Source organism: Callithrix jacchus, chromosome 2 (assembly GCF_049354715.1).
Source record: "Callithrix jacchus isolate 240 chromosome 2, calJac240_pri, whole genome shotgun sequence".
Classification (NCBI taxonomy): domain Eukaryota; kingdom Metazoa; phylum Chordata; class Mammalia; order Primates; family Cebidae; genus Callithrix; species Callithrix jacchus.
Genome location: NC_133503.1, coordinates 174892574 through 174913113, shown reverse-complemented (window position 1 = coordinate 174913113; position 20540 = coordinate 174892574).

The following is a 20540-nucleotide window of genomic DNA, read 5'->3' as shown; positions in this document are numbered from 1 at the left end:
ATTTATCTAGTTTTAAAACAATCATCAAAAACAGGGAAATCAGAGAAACACTAGGTATGGTTACCATATTATTGGCAAGATGTGAAACTGAAGCTTTTCCATTTAGAGTATTTTCTGTTAATATAAAGAAGACTACAGCAAAAGGAAAAGAAGGGATTTATGTTGAGAGAACAAAGCCCTCTGAGTTCATCACCTCCGTGTACATCTTCTAACAGTGAAAGAAACTAAATATGTCATGGATTATTCAGATCAACACTTTGAAAATCAATGTAGTCCCAAAGCTTTTGTCCTCCTTCTGAGTTTCCCCAGGGTCTACACCAAAGGTAACATTTGTTCTCTTGAATAAACAGATAGACTTTGTTTGTGACTCCAGATCAAAGCTAGTACACAGATGGGGAATCTCATGGGAAAGGAAGTAGAAAGGATTTATGGCTTATACTAAGCTGGCTGTATATTTTCTGACTTCCTGAGTGTCTATAAAAATCTACTAAATCACCTAGCTATCGACATCACTGTACAAAAATACTTTAGATATTTCTCTTTGTATTTAGGTCTTGGAAAAAAGTAAAAACCAGCATTTATGCTTTCATAGCTTCTCTCTTTGCTATGATTTTCTGTCAACAGTTATAGCACCTAACTTACTGAATGGTCTGTCAAGTAATTAAAAGTATGAAACTACCATACCAGTTGATTTATTTCTACTTTTTTGGACAAAAAGGAAAGATTCTTCTGTGGAATGAGCTGTGGTTGTGGGAATAGAAGGGAAATCCTACCTAGACAGTGAGTGAAGGAAAAAGAAAAAATAGTTGCCAGGAATATAGGAAAATAAAATAAATTAAATGATTGGTGCCCTTAATTTGAAAGGTGTGGTGTTGGAATGCTTTCATTTGTGGAAGAAAATAAGTATAAATTTTCCTTTCACTTCATGCTCATACTGAGGGACTCTTCCTGGGTCCGTGAGGGGCATGGTTTCAAGGGCTGGAGTTTCCCGGCTTCACGCCTCCATACAGGAAGTAAAGTTCTTTGGGTTTCTCATGAGTGGGCTAGGTAGAGAAATCCAGGTGGGCTCCTTTGGCCAAAAAAGCCCTTTGAAACCTCTGGGAGGAGGGGGCTCTGTAACACAACGTTGTGGACCAAGTAGCCAATCCGGTATCAGAGTCAATGATCAATCCCTCCAGAGGAAGTTTGAAAGAACTCCTCTCATTGGACGAGAACATGAATGGGGAGGTAATAACTCAAGGGTTAATATCCCACTGCTCATTACGTGAACAGATAACAGCTCCAGGCCTCTTGTCCCCAGCTGTCTCTCTCTCTCTCTCTCTCTCCTCTCTAATAAATCGCTCTTCCAGAAAACTCTTTGGGTCCATGATATTTATTCCAATGGCAAACTCACTGGGCCTCTAGGGCCCGTTTCCCATTCTTCCAGGTTAGCAGGCTAAGAACCTCTTCCAAACCAGGAGGGAGCTGGGAGCGTCTTCAGGACACTCTCCTTTAACCACCCCAACCCCATTGCAATACTAGCACTAACACAATGGCATTATTGTTAATGGCTGCTATTATTCTACTTCCAGGAATGGTAATTGAAGCAGCAGCTTTAGTACTAGCATTAATAGCAGTAATTGTAGTCACAGTAGTAGTAGTTTTTATAATACCACAAGTAGTTTTCTAGTACTGGTGGTGGTGGTGGTGGTAGAGGTAGTCATTTTTATTATTGTTATAGAATTCAAATTCATAGCAGACTTCAAAAGATACACTTAAAAGGCTTGATTAAAGACAGTTTAGTAAAGGATTATCTATAGTTTTGTGAACTGAATAGTTGGAACCAACAAGAGACAATCAAGAGACTAGCAACATTAAAAGCAGACTTAAGCATGGTCTAGTGAGGAATGTGAACTGAGTGAGAGTTACTACCATAGATGAGCCACCTGTAGGTCTGTGACTCAAGATAACTGATGTTAGCTACTTAATGGAGGCAATTCAGGTGTAGCAGTATTAAATACGTCGATACTTCAAATGCTCTCTCCTCCTGCTGTCTGATGTCCTGGAATGCCTCCCAAGGGCAGCCAACAGAAAGCCAGGTACAAGGCTGCTCAAGCATTACATTCCATAGACATCAATCTCCCAGGGCATGAAACAGGACAGAGAAGGGTAGAAAAGGAATTTGGGGCCAGGTGTGGTGGCTCACACCTGTAATCCCAGCACTTTTGGGAGGTCAAGGCTGGCAGATCATGAGGTCGGGAAATTGAGCCCAGTCTGGCCAACATAGTGAAACATAGTCTCTACTAAAAATACAAAAAATTAGCTGGGTGTGGTGACGGGCACCTGTAATCCCAGCTCAAGAGGCTGAGGCAGGAGAATTGCATGCATCTGGGAGGTGGAGGTTGCAGTGAGCCTAGATTGCATCATTTCTCTCTCAAAAAAGAAAAAAAAAAGGGAATTTGGAGGAGCAATGAAGAACAAAAATATGTTGTATTTAGTGTGCATTTACTACATAACACATGCTGTTTAAAGTCATTTACATGCATTATCTGATTCATAAACAAAATTGTTATTAATCTTGATTTACAAGTAGTAACAATCTCATAAAATAAGTTGATAATACCCCCATTTCATGTACAGGTTAGATGTAGAATACTTTGTTTAAAAGTTTCAACATCATCTTCTGTAAGAATTCAAGCCTCAAATTATGAAGTTCTTCATTTTAAAAGAATTGCTTCCCTTTGTGTGAGTTAAGGTTAATAAAAAAAATGGAGATAGAATTGGCAAGTGTTTAGTTGGCTAAAGAAAGCTGCAAAACAATTAGGAAAAAGCGGTAGTGCTAAACTGAAAGGGAAAAGAAAGTAAAGCTCCGTATGGACAAGTTCAGACACAGCAAATTTTCTTAGAGACTCAGGGTTCTTTACTTTTCTACATAGAAGAGAAGAGCATACACACACCACATTGTTTCTCCATGTAACACCTAAGTGCTCTAAAAGCTCAGTCATCTAAAAATAAAACAGAAGATCAGAACACAAAGTCATGATAGCAGTATCAGATCAAGGCACACAATTTTAGAAGAAAAATAGTCATCTCAGCAGCGGAGACTGCTTATGTTTTTTCAGGAGCTGTATGCATTAACGGTGTCTATAGCCCTGGGAAAGGCATGACCTTCTGCACTTTCCTTTGAACCCAAGTATTTATTCTTTTCTTCATTTTCTTTATCCTATTTCCCTTTGGGTTGAGGTTCTAGGGAAATGATCTCTAATGATCTGCAATGGTAACCTTAAGCAGTACTTGTCAAATATGATTTGGTAGGTGAGAAAGCAAGAACAAAACAGCAAAATTTAGTAGAAAGAGCAGTGAACTGAAGAGCAGGTGACCTAGACACCAGATATAACCAGTAACTAGCTGTGGGATTTAAGAATTGTTTTTTGTTCCCACATTGCTGTAAGAATTGTACCTCCAGGCTATCTCCATTCTCAGAATAACTTGTAGTCCAAAAGTTCATTTTGTCAGTGTGCATTCAAGAGCATGAAACACATTTTCCCATAGCAACACTCTTCCTAGGGAAGCCCCCAGTGTCTTCCCGATGTATGCCTTTTCTTGTAGCCACCTGATTGTACTTTGTGTGTTTTTTAGAAGTGTCTTTTATTTTGCTTTGTATGGTAATGGCAAGCATATACCAACCTAGCTAAAATGTATTCAACTTCAGCAACATACACCTGTTGGCATGTACGTGCATACACACAAATTCATACACACACAGGATGCTTTTCTCCAAATTTGGACAAAAGGAAACTCAGAATTTTATTAGTGATTCGAAGACTCACTCTTGGGGACAATACCAAATATATTTAATCAGCATAATGTAGAACCAGCATAACGTTCCTATTGCAACTTCCTGAGGGGTTCTTGCTGCCCACTGCATAAAGAAAGACCATGGCATTGGAGGAGAGAAAGGGTTTAAAAGACAGAAGGCCAGCCACAACACATGAAAGGTGAAGTTCTTAGTCAAATAAACTTCTCTAAAGCTTCTAGGTAAGGGGTTTTTCAAAGGCAATTTCAGGGAAGGTGTTGGAATGGCCAGGTAACTGGTGCTTGCTGATGATTGGTTGAGGAGGAGATGAAATCTCAGGGCTTGGAAACTGTTCTCCTGCAGGCTGAATGGCTTCTGGGAGGTGCCTTGGGAGTGGGGTTGGCAGTCCAGGTGGAACCATCTGGCAGGTGGAATCATGGGTATCAGACATGCAAAAAAACCTGGAAAGATGTCTCAAAAGGCCTATGTATAATAGTGGTGTTATTTGCAGGAGTAATTGGAAGTTGAGTATTTTATAACTTCCGAATAATGGCTGTCAGTCATTGTGTCTGCACCTTAGCAGGACTCAGGGGCCTCTCCTCCCTACCAGCCTGATAGCCTCCCATTAGCTTTACAAAAGAAATTGAGATTTGGACAAGGTCTGTATCATTTAAATTAATGCCTAAATGTCTTCCAAAGTTAGCTTGGATAAAAAAGGGAAGCCCAGGAATAATTAACGAAAGGCAAAATGGGGGTTAGTTCAGTTTACTGTAATAATTTTTCTCACTGATATAATTTTTTGTGAAGGCAGTTTTACTATAACCAGAGTAATGCAAAATATTAAAGATGACGTCTATTGAGGATAGGTTGTTTTCATATTTTCTTTAACTTTTAATTCATTACTGTTTCAAAATAGATTCTATCAGCAAAGAAATATCCAATTGATACGATAAATACATGTTTTATGGACATGTCTGTCTTGAGCTAGTCATGTTAAATTATCCTAACTACATTGTCACTTCTACAAATCTTTAAAATTCCTATATTATTATTCTCAGTGGCATCAAGTGATATACCTTAACTGCAAAGTGCCCTATGTTCAAAACTCCAGTTTTTCTATATCCTTATTAGAATTAATACTTCACCAAAAATGAACCACGCTTAATTTAAAAAATATGTTCTGTCACATAGATTCCTGTTTTTTTTTTTTTTTCCAAAACCAAGCAGCATTAATACAAAAAAAAAATTACATAATATAGTGAGTGTTTTGATTGACACTCCTGCCTCATTCCATTTGGCAAGTTTATGTATTTTATTATGCTGTAGACATGTATCTTTTTATGTGGTTATAATTGTGATAGGCATATAAATGACAGTATCAAAATTTTTCTTGTTTGGGAATCTTGTTAGTTTGAAGCAGCTGTCAAAGTCTTCCTTCTCTAAAAATTATGAATTTTGTCTTAAAACTTCTCCTGCACAATTTTCTGCAAATTGTGTTTTCCTCTACTTTTCAGTTAGGAGTCCTGGAATTATATTTGCTCAATGATCAATTTATCTAGCCCTACCTCATACTTCCTACATAAATTCCCTCTAGATGCTAATATAGGGTCTCTTATCTCAAAGAAGGAGGTAGTCCTGGGGCTATGCATTTGAGTATTTACTTAAAACAGCACTTCTAAAAGTTTTTCTCTATTTCCTTTTTTTCTCTACCCTTTTAGCATCTTAAGCCTTTCTTTCTTGAGCTCAAACAGGTCCTTTTAAAATGCCACTTCAGATTTTCTCTAGGTTACTATTTTTCAAAAACATCAGCAATAAGAAGTATTTATTGACCACCTACTTTAGGCTAGGCAATGGGCTGGGTGCATGGGATAAAATCGTGATCAGAACCTGAAATAGTCCTTACCCTCAAAGATAGAGCTTAACAAGAGAATAGCATTAGTCACATAACCTCACAAATGCATGGGAAATTATAATTAGTAAGAACAATGATTAGAAATATGTATTTTGTAAGAGTATATAGCAGAGTAGCCTCACCTGATCTGAATATACAGGGTAGGCAAGTGTGGAAACTGAGAAAGTTCTATAAGCCAGAATGAAGATTTGTCTCTGTTTTGCTTAGATCATTGAAAGTCCAATTAAAGATTTTAAAAGGGTGAAATACAATCAGACTTCCCATTTTAAAATTTAACTTGGATTTCCATTTTATAAGTGCTGCAATGGCAGAATGGATGCAGGAGGTGATTTTAGTGGCTATGCTCCAATTCTAGGTGTTTTGGTTATCTATTGCTTCATCACAAGACACCTTGAAACTTAGAGGGATAAAACCACAACCATTTTGTTAAGCTCCTAAATCCACACAGAGATATAGGAAATACAGCTTTTCTCTGCTCTAGAATATCTGGGCCTCAGCTGAGAAGACTAGAGTAGCTGCAGGTGACTCCTTGAGCTCAGAGCTGAAGTTGTGTGGAGGCTTTTCCACCTACACCTGGCCTAGGGTGACTTGAAGGTGAGCACAGCTGGCTTGTGGCCAGAACAACTCTGCATGGCGGTTATATGGGGGTTTGGCTTCTAGTCAGACTGCTTAAGTGGTGACTTCGAAATCCTGGTGTAACAATTCCCGGAAAACAATAGGAAGCTGCTGGGCTCTTTATGACTTACTCTTAGAAGTAACATGGCATCACTTCTACCCTATTCTATAGGTCAGTCTTCACAAGCTCAGTGAAATTCAAGGAGAAAGGACCAAAATCCCTACAGCTTAATGGAATAAGTGTCAAATAATTCGAAGCACTGTTTTAACTTCTACTATAATCAACATGTAATGCTAATTGAGATCATAGAAGCTAATATGACCAGTATAGAGTATATGAATAATATAAAGAAGGATGTAATAATGTCGTTGATACTCATTTTTGTGTGTTTCTCATACTCTTAGAAGCATGCTAAGGGTTTAGAATTGCATTGTTCTTTTCAAACCATCAATTTTTGTATTTGTTAGCTTTTTCTATTATTAATTTATTTCCTACTTCAGTAATTGTTATGTGTATCATTTTCTCCCTTCTTACAGGAATAATTTGCAGATGCTTTGCTAACTCATTAAAACTGTTGCTTAGAACTTTGATTTCAGGCTTTGTTTATCTATAAAATGTGTATTTCAGCTCTGCATTTATGCTTATGCTCTGTTTCAGTGACATTTTTCCAATTTTGAAATGTAGCATTTTATTATCCACTTATTAAAAATATTATATCATTTCCAATGTGAGTTTTTTTTTTTGACCACAGACTTTAAAAGTACATCTGCTAATTTCCAAATATGTAAGGATTTTCTGTTTACTTCATTGTATTAGTTTTTACTTTAACTGTGGTCAGAAGGCATAAGGTATTTTGTCAGGACTTTGAAGTGTGTTCAGACCTGCTTTATATCTCAGTACAAGTTATTTTCATCAGTGTTTCATGAATACTTAAAAAGAATATGTATTTTGCAATTTTTGAGTTTAATTGTTCTATATATGGCAGTCAATCAATTTAGTTTATTATGCTTTCAAATCCTCTACATTTTTGCAGATATTTCTGCTGCTGTCTTTTTTACTGAGCCTTTAAAATATCTTACTGATTTCAGAATTCTTAATTTAGTCAATAGTGTTCTTTGAATACATGTAAAACTGTTATTAGGTGTATAGAAAATCATATTTTCCTGGTGAATTGACGTTTTTGTTATTTCCAATGTCTCAATTTAAAATAATGCTATTTGCCTTTTGTCTGATATTTAGTGTAACTCACTCTTTCATTTTGTTACTGTTTGCATGGAATCCTTTTTTTTCATTCTTTATTGTCTCCTTTTACATATTTCTATATTTTTTGTGTGAATATTGTAGGTAGTATATAATTTCTCAGTATTACATCTTGTGTCTTTTAACTATTTCTTTATTCTGTCATTTATTGATAAATTAGTGTTTAGTTCAAACTTTGCCTTCGGCTTTGATTTAACACTTACTCTTTGTTCTTTTTCTTTCTTCTTCTTCTTTTGGATTCTTTGTTTTTATTAATACATTTAGAATTTACTAAGTATTTTCATTCTCCTCTCTATCTGATTTTTTAGCTGTTCATTTTATTCACATTTTATTTAGTGTATTTCAGTAACTTCTCAGGTAATGACAGATCCTAGGTACCTATATAATTCCATTTACCTTTGTTGCATTTTGTATAATTACTATCACATATTTTAATTTTGTATGTTTAACATGCCATAAATATTACTGCTTTGTTTTATGCAAGTGGTATATATTTAAATTTACACATATGTGTATCATCTCCTCATTCTTCATTTCTTCTTACAATTCCGATATGAAATCTCAGATTATGTTCTACCCACCCTCAAAATAAATATTCCCATGAATCATAATTTAATTTTGCTGTAATTTGCTTTCAGATACTATGTAACATCATTCCTTTTTTTGTTAATAAATTGGCTGTTTCTCTTAGTTTGGCTCCTTAGAAGATAATATATCTTTATTCCTTGGCTACTTGTGTGAATTATTTTGCCTTTGGTTTTCAGCACACTTGCTGTAATGTGCTTAGGACTTTTGCATTTATTTCTAGTTGTTCAAGAAAATTCAGAAAAACTCTCACCTACTTTTTTTTTATATGTGCCTTTAGCCCATCCTCATTCTCTTCTCCTTCTGGACTCTGATTGCATACATGTTAATACTTTACACCTTTATCCAAATTTATCTTATATTCTTTTATATGTTTCTCTCATTTTGTGTCTTTTACTTCAGTGAATATATTTTCTACTAACACACTTTGTAATGGACTAATTCTCTATCATCTGAATAGGTTTTATAGTCAGTTAGTGTTGCTTTATTTCTAAATAGTCCATTAGCCATTTTTAATACTTTTGAATTATTTTCTGAAATTTCTAACAATGCCATTTAATTACTAGAAAATTTAGTGTCAGGTAGCTTTTTATAGCATTGTGAGAATGGACTAACACGCACATCATAATTACTTAAAGTCCCTAGTTCACGTTAGCGCTCAATACTGACATTGCACATTCTATGGGATTGGGCAAAGGTATAACGAATGGCATGTATCCACCATGATGCTATCATACAAAGTATTTTCACTGCTGTAAAAATCCTCTGTGCTCTGAGTATTCGTCCTTCTTTTCTGTACCTCAGACACTGGAGACTACTGATCTTCTTACTCTCTCTTTAGTTTTTGCCATTTCCACAAAGTCATATAATTGGACACCAACAGTATGGAGCCCTTTTAGACTGTCTTCTTTCACTTAGAAATATGCATAAGGTTACTCCATATCTTTCTATGGTTGAATAGCTCATTTCTTTTTAACCCAAATAATACTCCATTAATATAAATATGGGTATACCATAGTTTATTTAGAAGTTTACCTGTTGAAGGGCATCTTGGTTATACCCAAGTTTTGGTCATTATGAATAAAGCTGCTATAAATATCCATATTCAGGTTTTTTTGTAGACATAAATTTTTAATATTTTTGTTTGAATACCAAGGAACTTGATTGCTGGATCATATGGTAAGACAATATTTGTCAGAAACCTCCAAAGTGTCTTCTGAAGTGGCTGTGTCAATTTGCATTCCTATCAATGAATGAGAGTGCTTATTGTGCCACTTTCTCAATAGCATTTGGTACTGTCAGCATTCTGGATTTTGGCTGTTCTAATAGATGCATAGTGGTATTCTACAGTTGTTTTAATTTGCATTTCCCTAATGACATATGATGTGGAGCATCCTTTCATATGCTTATTTACCATCTGTTTATTTTCTTTGAATAGTTGTCTGTTGAGGCCTTCAGTAGGGTCAGTCAACTTTAATGTATTGTGAACACCGTTTTTTGTTTCCCGTCACCATGAGTTAGCCGAAAGCTGTACTCACTCTGGATTTCTAGTCTTTGATTTTAAATCATCAAGTGCCTTGATAAGAAAAGTCATACTGAATTTTGGGATTACTTGACTTCTATTCTTTCTGGAATTTTGGTATCACGATCCTTACCTCCTTGGGGTTCACATGGATTTTTAGAAGTATTTCCACTTCTTTACTTGTTAACCTCAGCCCAAAGTATGGTTAGAAAGATGTTTTCTACAATTACAAGAAGCAGATCTCTCTTCTTGCTTCAATTTTCTTCATAGGTTTGCCCCTGGCTGAATATTAGAGATTTATGCAGTTGCTGGCTGGTTCTTTTCACCATAACACACAGGGATTTTATTCATTTGTTGTGTATTTTTCCCCATTCTATGTTATACTTATAAGTTTGAGAATAGTGATAATCACATAGGAAGCAGGCATTGCACATTAATGGGAATAGAACTCAGACAAAAGGTCAGAATAGAAAACATCAATTCTGGAAAACATTGATGAAGTTTTGTGCTGTCAAGGAACTTTATCACACAATGGACTGTTCAGTAGAATTCTGCCTGATCAAGTGGACCGACCGACACAATGCTTATGCTTGAAAAACATGTGTGTTATTGAACACTGTCATATTAGTGGGAAATCACAATGTGTACACACAAATGTAAACCATCCCGACAACTCTGATGCGTGCAGAAAGTGCATATCTTTCAAAACACAGAAAATAGAGCTATGAGTTCTCATGGTCAGGGTAAAATGAGAATATCATTTTAAATTGCATTGCAATGTAGTTTTAAATTTGTAGTTAAAATCACTAATAATCAATTGATTGAAATTCCTTTTTAAATTATGCTTAATTTGTTTGCAAATGCAGAAGTTATATGTTCTCTCATAATGAACAATGAAAATGTTGATTTGTAAGATTCTAATAGGCACCATTTTCATTTTTGAAATTTTAGAATCCATGTTAAATGACAGAAAATTATAACAACTGGAAACCATATTAATTTCAACAGGAATAAATAGCATTGTTTAAGGCTAAGGCAATCAATGATAAAATGACAGCCAATAAAATCAAAGCACTATCCAAACCATGCCTCATGAATGTGTCTTAAGCAACATCAATCAAATAATGAAATACGATTTCAAAAACGCCTCAAAATGCATACTGTACAAGGAGATACATATTGACATTAACCTTACTCTTAATTTTTCTGGAAAACAAAGCGATAATTTTCTTAAAAAGTTGTTTAGCATGACTTAAAACTCCTGTTTCATAATGCCAAATTAGCCAATAGAATAACATTTAAGAAGTTACATTTTAGAAAAAAATTAAAATAAGTAAATTCAGCATTTAAAGCAGTACACCAGGCAAAACATGAAATCAGCCATAATATATAGGAAAAGGACATTAACAGTTAAAAGCTGAAATATTTGAATTGGCTCACTCATATGCCAAATTTGATAAATCAAACTAAAGGACTGTATTTTAAAATTGACATAATTAATATATGAGGATTTTAAGAAACAATTTTGTATTATATAATAAAAAATAAAGATTACAAAAAGGAATACATGATGTTGTATTACAGCATTTTAAAACCTAGGTGAAATCAATACATTTTCTGTAAGCATGGACTCTTGAAATTCTCTCAAAAAAAAAATAAAAATATTAAGATTAAAAACAAGGAGGATTTGGTTATTAAAAACAAATAATACCCCCCACCCAAACAACTACAGAGCTAGTTAAATCCAGGATTCACAGGTTGGACATTAGTTTTTTGACTAGGCTATGAATAGAAGCTAGACAGATGTCAAGAAGACTGTTAGTAGGTAAAAGGAAGACACTAAGAAAATATTTGTAAGAACCTGGAGTAAAGATCACATGTGGCAGAAAGTTTATTTAGCAAAACTGTACCCTGCAAAAACATGAAAATTAGAAAGCTGTCTTGGAGATGGGACTCTAACTTGGAGTATTTCCAAGCAGAATATCAAAAGTGTCAACTGGTTTATTTCAACTGTATATGATAGGTGGGAATAGAGAAAGAGAAATGTAGAGTAAAACTTGAAATATTTCACTTTCAGCAGAATTTAGCCAAAATATAAAAAAGTCAGTGTTTTCTGGGCTAGAAAATAAAAATGTTTTTTATTACAATCTTTCCATTTAGCAAAAGTGTCTTCAAAGTAGGAAATAACATAATGGTAAAGTGAATATCCAGAATACTACCACAGAAACAAAACCTCAAGGTAAAGCTCATATCATGGGGGAGACTGTAAAGCCTTTGTTAACACATCAGAAAGATGTCGAGAGGACTCTTGACAACCATCTTGTCTAGACCAGGGGAGAGTACACTTTTTGTAAGCACCAGACAGTAAATATTTTAGACATTTCTGGCCATATGGTGTCTGCAGCAACTCTCGACTCTGTCACTTTAAGGAGACTATGGGACAGGAGAGTATGGGAGAAAAAGGGAGAAGTGAGGAAGGAAAGAGAGAAGAGAGTTGAGAACAAAACAAAAAACAATAGATAAACCATGTAGATAGCAGCATGCTATAACCTCCAAAGGTGATTACAACATATATTGCTCCCTGGTCAGCTCTGGTGAGGCTATTTTAAAAGCAGGGAGATGAGGAGTGGCAACAACCTGGGAGAGAAATTCCAAACTCGTAACAACCTGAGATAGAAATTCCAAACTCGTCTTTACTTTGCCTTTTATCTTATAGTGCCTGGTCAACAGCCCATATGAGAAGGTTTAGCCTGAGCTACTTCAATCTTCTCCTGGAATTCTCCAGTTTCTAGGCTGTGGCATTCTCCTTTCTCTTAAGTTGCATGGTTTTTCTTAGTATAACTTCCTAGTTCATTTCAGATACTGTCTCCTGCTTTCAAGCTCAGCCTTTAGTTCACTAGTTTCTTTTACTGGACACTGCAGCTTCATTATAAGTCTCCTCTGGGATCAGGGGGACTTCATCACCTGATTATTTTCTTCTGCCCACCTTTCAACCCAGATATTTTTGCTACTTTCATATCCCTGACTTTCACCTCTTCCACAATTACAAACCTTGGTAAATTTTTTTGCTGTATTTCTCTCAGTTTGCTGCCATTTATTTCCACCATTCTCTCCTACCTTAGAACTTTTGTTTTTCTTTGTTTGTTTTTGTTTTTGTGAGACAGGGCTCCTTCTGCCACCCAGGCTAGATTCAGTGGTGCAATCATGGTTTATGGATCCTCCTGCCTCAGCCTCCCAGGCAGCTGGGACTGCAGGTATGTGCTACCATGCCTGGCAAAATGTTTTGAAAAATTTTAGAGACAGGGTCTCACTATGTTGCCCAGGCTGGATTGAATCTAATGTGATTCTCCTACCTCAGCCTCCCAAAGTGCAGGGGTTAGAAGCATTGGTCACTGCATCTGGCCTACCTACTTTAGAACTTTGGATTCCTCATTAGGACAACTATGATTTGGTTGTTTTTTCTATTGTTTGTGAGTATCCAAAGATGGTCACTCTCAGGAGATTGGGACAAGTTATGAGATACATGTTATACTGCATTACTTTGTAGAGACGCTAAAATTTTTCTAATCCGATGCAAAATATTTTGATGGAAACCATGTGATTTCATCAAAGCTAAAGCTGAAGAAGTAAATACATTCACAAGTGCTAATGCAAATAATGTATTAAAGTTGAGCATGGCTAAAATTTTTGCAGCCCTTAGTCAAGTGCTTAATTGAAAATAATAAAGAACTTGATGACAGCTAATCGACTGCTTTTTTGATATTATAAATCAAAAGAAATTTTTTAAAGCATTAACTGCACAATCTCAAACATAACCATGAGGATTCAATAACAAACCAAACATAGTATAATGTGTTGTCTCCCAATCTTTATTTCAATGATGTTTAAGATAGTAAGATCCGGCCGGGAACAGTGGCTCATGCCTGTAATCCCAGCACTTTGGGAGGCCAAGGTGGGTGGATCACGAGGTCTAGAGATTGAGACCATCCTGGTCAACATGGTGAAACCCCATCACTACTAAAAATACAAAAAAAAAAAAAAAAAAAAAAATTAGCTGGGCATGGTGGCGCATGCCTGTAATCCCAGCTACTCAGGAGGCTGAGGCAGGAGAATTGCCTGAACCCAGGAGGCGGAGGTTGCCGTGAGCCGACATCACGCCATTGCACTCCAGCCTGGGTAACAAGAGCGAAACTCCGTCTCAAAGGTCCAGAAGATATGCAGCTATAAATATTTCTACATTTTAATCTCTGAGGTTTTATTTTCTCAAAGGGAGAAAGTGGTTTCAGGGGATATTGCTAAGTGATATAAAATATTTGAACCACCAATTTTAACAGAGAATTCTGAAAGTTCCTCATTCTAACTATTGCTGATGTCTCTCCAGTTTCTCCACTTTTTCATATCACGAGAGAAAACAGTTAGGTTGAGATTGTTTTCTGCCACTAAAATGGTGGTCATAGTTTCAGTGTTACTGTTCACAAGATGAGAACTCTGCTCTGGTAACACTTTGGCACGTCCATTATCTGTAAATATTTTTTTTCAAAGGACTATTGTAAAAAAAATAAATCTACCCTTTCAAAATATTTTTGAAAATTTAGCATGTGCTCGTGTGAGACAGTTACAAAAATGTTCAAAATGGATGGGATTATTTCTTCTCCAAGGATAAATCTCATCAACTGTAGAGGAAGCATCAGTGTTACCAGGTGAGGGCGGCAGAGAGACATAATACAGGTAAAAAGAAAGGTCATGTTGGGTTGTCAATAATCCTAATTCTTTTGGAATTCAGAAGTTCTGTCCCTGGGATCAGAGGTAAATTAGTTTCAATTAGTAGTGACCGTGTCTAGAGTAAGGTTGGGAAGGGAAGATTTTAGCCCTCTTTCCCCCTTTATCTTGCATTTATTTAAATATAGGTAGTTGCTTTATTGAAATCAATTTTATATAAATTTCTACACAAACCCTCCTTAGATTACTTCTTAGAAGAGTTTTGTCCCTCTGTAGAAATTCTGAAGTTTCCACCTCCATTGTTCAATGTAAGGATTTACAATAATCGGGATTACAGTAATTTAAAGGTCCCATGGATTAAGGCAGCACTTGGTTAAAAAATAAACTCAAAGACAGCTGTTAAAAAAAAGAACTCTATGTAAATTATCTAATCCACAAATACATGTTTTTAATTGGAAGCCCGTAGCCTCCACTATCGGAAGAAGAACATGTTAAAAATGAAACACTGTTTTAAAATTCAAATCTAATATTTACTTGATGAATATTAGTTTTTTCTTTCCGTTCACTCCCATTCTATTAAATTAAATTGATCTATTTCCTTTATCTATTCTGATTTTTTTTTTAAATTTTTTATTGGATTTTAGGTTTTGGGGTACATGAGCAGAGCATGCAAGACAGTTGCGTAGGAACACACATGGCAGTGTGCTTTTCTTTCCTTCTCCCCTTCACCCACATTTGGCATTTCTCCCCAGGCTATCCCTCCCCACCTCCCCCTCCCACTGGCCCTCCCCTTTTCCCCCCAGTAGACCCCAGTGTTTAGTACTCCCCTTTCTGTGTCCATGTGTTCTCATTTTTCATCACCCGCCTATGAGTGAGAATATGTGGTGTTTCATTTTCTGTTCTTGTGTCAGTTTGCTGAGGATGACGTTCTCCAGATTCATCCATGTCCCTACAAACAACACAAACTCATCATTTCTGATTGCTGCATAATATTCCATGGTGTATATGTGCCACATTTTTCCAAGCCAGTCTATTATCAATGGGCATTTTGGTTGATTCCAGGTCTTTGCTATTGTAAACAGTGCTGCAATGAACATTCGTGTACATGTGTCCTTATAGTAGAACGATTTATAGTCTTTTGGATATATACCCAGTAATGGGATTGCTGGGTCAAATGGAATTTCTATTTATAAGGCCTTGAGGAATCGCCACACTGTCTTCCACAATGGTTGAACTAATTTACACTCCCACCTATTCTGATTTTTTAATCCATTGTAAGAGCTGGTAGTTGTTATGTATATTTTTGGCATTTTATTTTCTATTGTTTCGTATTTTATCCCAGATTCTTCTAGAACAATTTTGCTTTTAAATATTTTTTATTTATTCCCCCAACGATAACAGAGCATTTGGAGTTTAATCTCACTTGCATTTAACTACAAGTTAATAAATTCTAAATGTACTCAATTGTAGATATTTCTGTGAATCATGCTCTTTTTATAATATAGTTTTATCCTTAAATTATTTTATTTTTATTATTAAGAAGATAATTTTTATTATCTCTAGAATTCCTACAAGAGTGTGCTAATATTTTAAAACTTTTGTTGGTGTACAATTTATTAGTACATGTCTGACTAGTTTTAAATAGTTTAATTATAACAGATTGTTAATGTTTTATCCTGTTATTTTCAGCAAAATAATTATTTCATTTTAATGGTTTACCCTATAATAATTATGGTTTACATGGCACTACAAATACCATTACATAGAATTCTTGAATAATTATAATGAAACTGTTGGTTGCCACTCAACATTCATTCTCTGTTTTTCTTTATGAAAGACTAAACCTAGGCCAGGCATGATGACTCACGCCTGTAATCTCAGCACTTTGGGAGGCTGAGGCAGATGGATCACTTGAGGTCAGGAGTTCAAGACAAGCCTCACCAACAGGTGAAACCTTGTCTCTACTAAAAATACAAAAATTAGCCAGGTGCGGTGGCACACACCTGTAATCCCAGCTGAGGCTGAGGCAAGGGAACCATTTGAACTTAGGAGGCAAAGGTTGCCGTGAGCCAAGATCATGCCATTGCACTCCAGCCTGGGCAACAGAGTGAGACCCTGTCTCAAACACACACAGACACACACACACACACACACACACACACACCTCTAAAACCCAAGTTAAAACAAAATTTGTTCCTTACAGCAATGTTAAAAATAATAAACGTCCTAGATTTTCTTGCAGCAAGTAACTCAACTCTAGGCCACAATATTTCTTTAAGAGCTACTGGTGGAGACTTCCCGAAAAAGTCTTTTACAAATAGTCATATTTGGGTAGCCTGGCTCTGCAGTTCTGTGCCCTGTATCTCTTCCTCGTATCTGGATCACAAAAACATCCACAGTGGATCAATTGTTATATGAAGGGGTTTTCTCTTGTTAATAGGTAAACACACCTCGACTCGTGGAGATAGTATTCTTACATTTTGTGTTCAATAATTTATCTCTAAGACATGGAAAAAAAAAAGATATTGGGCCTGGAATATGGATTTTAGAGTTCTTGGCATTTCTTTTTCTGTGTTACCATGGTTTTTAAATTATTGAAGTTGCTGATAAAAGCAAGAAAAGAATAAAGAATAACCTAGAACATCAATATCTATGCTTCAGATTATGAAAGTATAGAGAAGCTGATGAGTAGCACTTCTTCGTATTTCGTTTGATGACTGTTATGTATCTCTTTGATCTATTTCATAACATATTTTTTGTAATTGTTCATAACTCTTTGTTTCTAATATCCTTAGGGCTGACTCCTATTCTAAAATATTTTTTTGGATACTTACTTTGTTTCTGTATTCTATATCTTTTTTGGGGGGCAGGCATTTTCAATGAACATTTTAAAAATAATATCAACACTGACAATTATAACTACTCTTCTAAGTATATTTGGCCAAATCTTCATAATTTTAATATATTTTTCTTTATTATCTAAATTTCTTATATTTTATACAGTCTGTTGTCATATTACATTATATCATTTATGTGTGCTATATACAGTATTTCTTTTTTAAATTGATTGGGTAAAATATAAATTTACTAAATTATTTCTTAAGTATTATGCAATAAAATCTTAAAATCTTATACCATTTATTCCCAATTGTATTTCTTTAGTGTTACAAGTATAATCTAAAATGTTTTCAAATATATTAAAATATTATTTGCAATTAATTTTACAATCAATTTCTAGTAAAAAATTTGGGTTGTTTGGTCCAAACATTTTTTTACACAAAATTTATTCTTTCTAATTATATTGTTAAAAATCTATCATGTTCTTTTGTATTCTGTCATAGGATATAAGTGCTATGTTAAAAATCTCTTACAGAATATTTTATCTATTTCCCTGTATTTTAATAAATTTATATTTTTTAGTTCTTGGCCCTGTGAAATAATTTGGCCAATGATGTGTAAGCAGAAGCTTTCAAGCTAGTTGGCAGAAGATTGAACAGGCAGCTCTCATTTCTTATTGCACAGTTTCATCTGCCATAAGAACTGCAATAGTCTACATACAGGCCATTCTGTCAGCTTCCATGTAGAGTGAAGATCATGTGAAGCATTGGCATAGCTGGTCCACAATGGATGTGTAGAATGAGTGAAAATAAGTCGAATTACTTTTGGGGTTGTTTTCACTTGCAGTATATCTTACCTTTTGATAACTGGTAAAATATGTATAGATGAAACAGATAAATGAGATGAGATAAAGAATAAATGAGTCTGGATTTAATGGGAGATATATGGGTAGAAGACATAACTTTGGTGGTCAATAACACAGATGGTGTTATCCAAGGGAATAAGTATAGAGACCAAGAGAAGAAATGGGAGGACAGAATTCTGGAACATAAAATATTAAGAGAAAAAAGAGGGAGATGCAAGAGAGATAAAAATGTTGCAAACAAAGAGGTAAGAGGAAAACCAAAAAAGTATGGTAACCTGGGAGTTTAAAAAAAAATGCGTGTCAAAGAGAAGCATCAGCTATATCAAATGCTGCATATTGGTCATGCGGAATTGACAACTGACCACCAGGTTTAACAACTTAAAGATCCCTGGTGAGCTTGTCTAGTTGTGGAAGAAGCTTGGAGACAAAAGCATGTTTGAACAGGATATAAGAGAAGATTGGAAAAGAAATGTTAGAGACATCAGATGCAGACAACAGTTTTGAGAGATACTGAAAAGGGAAGAAAATAAACAGCAATAGCAGCAGGGGAAATGGGATAAGAAAAATGAGTTTTTAAAAAGGGAGAAACTGCAGAAGGTTAATGAAGGTAAAGTACAGAGACAAACATGATAATGCAAGAGAAACAGGTGAGAATGGAAAACATGCCCCAAGTCCGTGCAATGGAATAGAATTCACTGCAAAAATTATCGGAAATATCTTCATGTAAGAATATGATTAATTATTCTGTACTAACAAGATGAAAGCCGGAATGTATGAATGCAGATGCTGGTACATGGTGGTAGTAACCTATGTGTTTGACTTCAGGTTCCCTAGAAGCAGAGCCTAAGGGATTCCCGTGCAAGTGACTTATCTAGCAGTTGCTCTCAGAAGGCAAACCTTCCAGAAGGTTAGAAAAGCAACTTTGCATCTATTCTTTAATATCAATGAGTGAGTCATTGGCTAACAACCATTTTCCAGTGGTATGAGAGAGTTACTGTAACTTCACAAGCAGTTCCAGAAAAGATGATTTTTGTGGCCAAAGACAAGTCTCTGCGAAGTGTACAAGTGATATACAATTAGCAGCCAATACTCTCAGCAGCTTGAGATTGGAAGCATCAGCCCAGGAGGCAGTGCCAGCTGCTCTGTTTTCAGAATTATCTGATTATTTCAGTTTTCTCTGTGAGGGAGGAAAAAAGGTCATATCATGAAAAAGAATGAAACAGCAGGTGGTTGATATTTGAGAAGAAAATGTATGTATAAATACACTCAGCACATACTATAGCTATATGTTTGTATGTATGTGTGTATATATATATGTATAAATGTATGCATATATAGAAACATATGTCCATATATATCTCTGTACATATATACACCTTTATGTACACACTCATATGTATGTGTGTATGAGTGTGCAAACATATATATGTATGCACTGATATGAGTGTGTATATACCCATATATACACACCCATATGCATGTGTGTATGAGTGTGTATGTACATATATAGGGGTGTATATATACATACATATATGAACATGGATGTATATACACATACATACATGCACACATATACTTACATGTATATATAGTATGTGTACATATGAGCATGTGCATATATATGGGTACTGTGTGTATATATGGGGATATATATGCATATATGTACACACATTCCTATACACACATATGACTCATAGGGGTACGTGTGTACATACACTCATGAACACATACATACATATGGCTATAGTATCCATACATATGGATATACATGTACACACACAAATATACACACAGACATACAGAGAGAGAGCGATACACTTACTTCAAGAAATTGGCTTATGTGATTGTTGCCTCTGGCAAGCCTGGAATCTGTAATCCTCAGGGCAGGCTCACAGAATGAAAATCCTCTCAGGCAAAAACTGATGCTAAAGATTTAAGACAAAATTTCTTCTTCCTTAGAAAAACCTCATTATTTCTCCTAAGACTTTTCAACTGATTCGATGAAGTTCACCCATATTAACAAGGTAATATCTTTTACATAGAGTAAAACTGATGATAGATGTTAATTACATTTACAAAATACCTTCGTGGAAACAACTAAATTAGTGTCTGATTAAACAACTGAGCACTCGAGAGTAGCCAAGTTGATGCAAAAAAACTAACCATCACACACATGAACTTGGGACTGTGACAGGGTCGCAGTTATTGGAGATGACGAACTTTATAGTACGGTGATGGTAGGTACTTGATTTTGGTAGGTAATGGCTGAATTGGGTTTGGGGATAAGATTACTGATGAAGAGCAAATTAGGAACAAAGTATTAAAAGTATTAAATACTGAAATTTTCAAAAATTAATGCAAGAGTAGTATCAGAGGGTGTGACAGCGATTTAGAAGTCCCAAATCATCAAAAATAAGAGGAATAACCTAGGGAGTATAAAATGTTCCA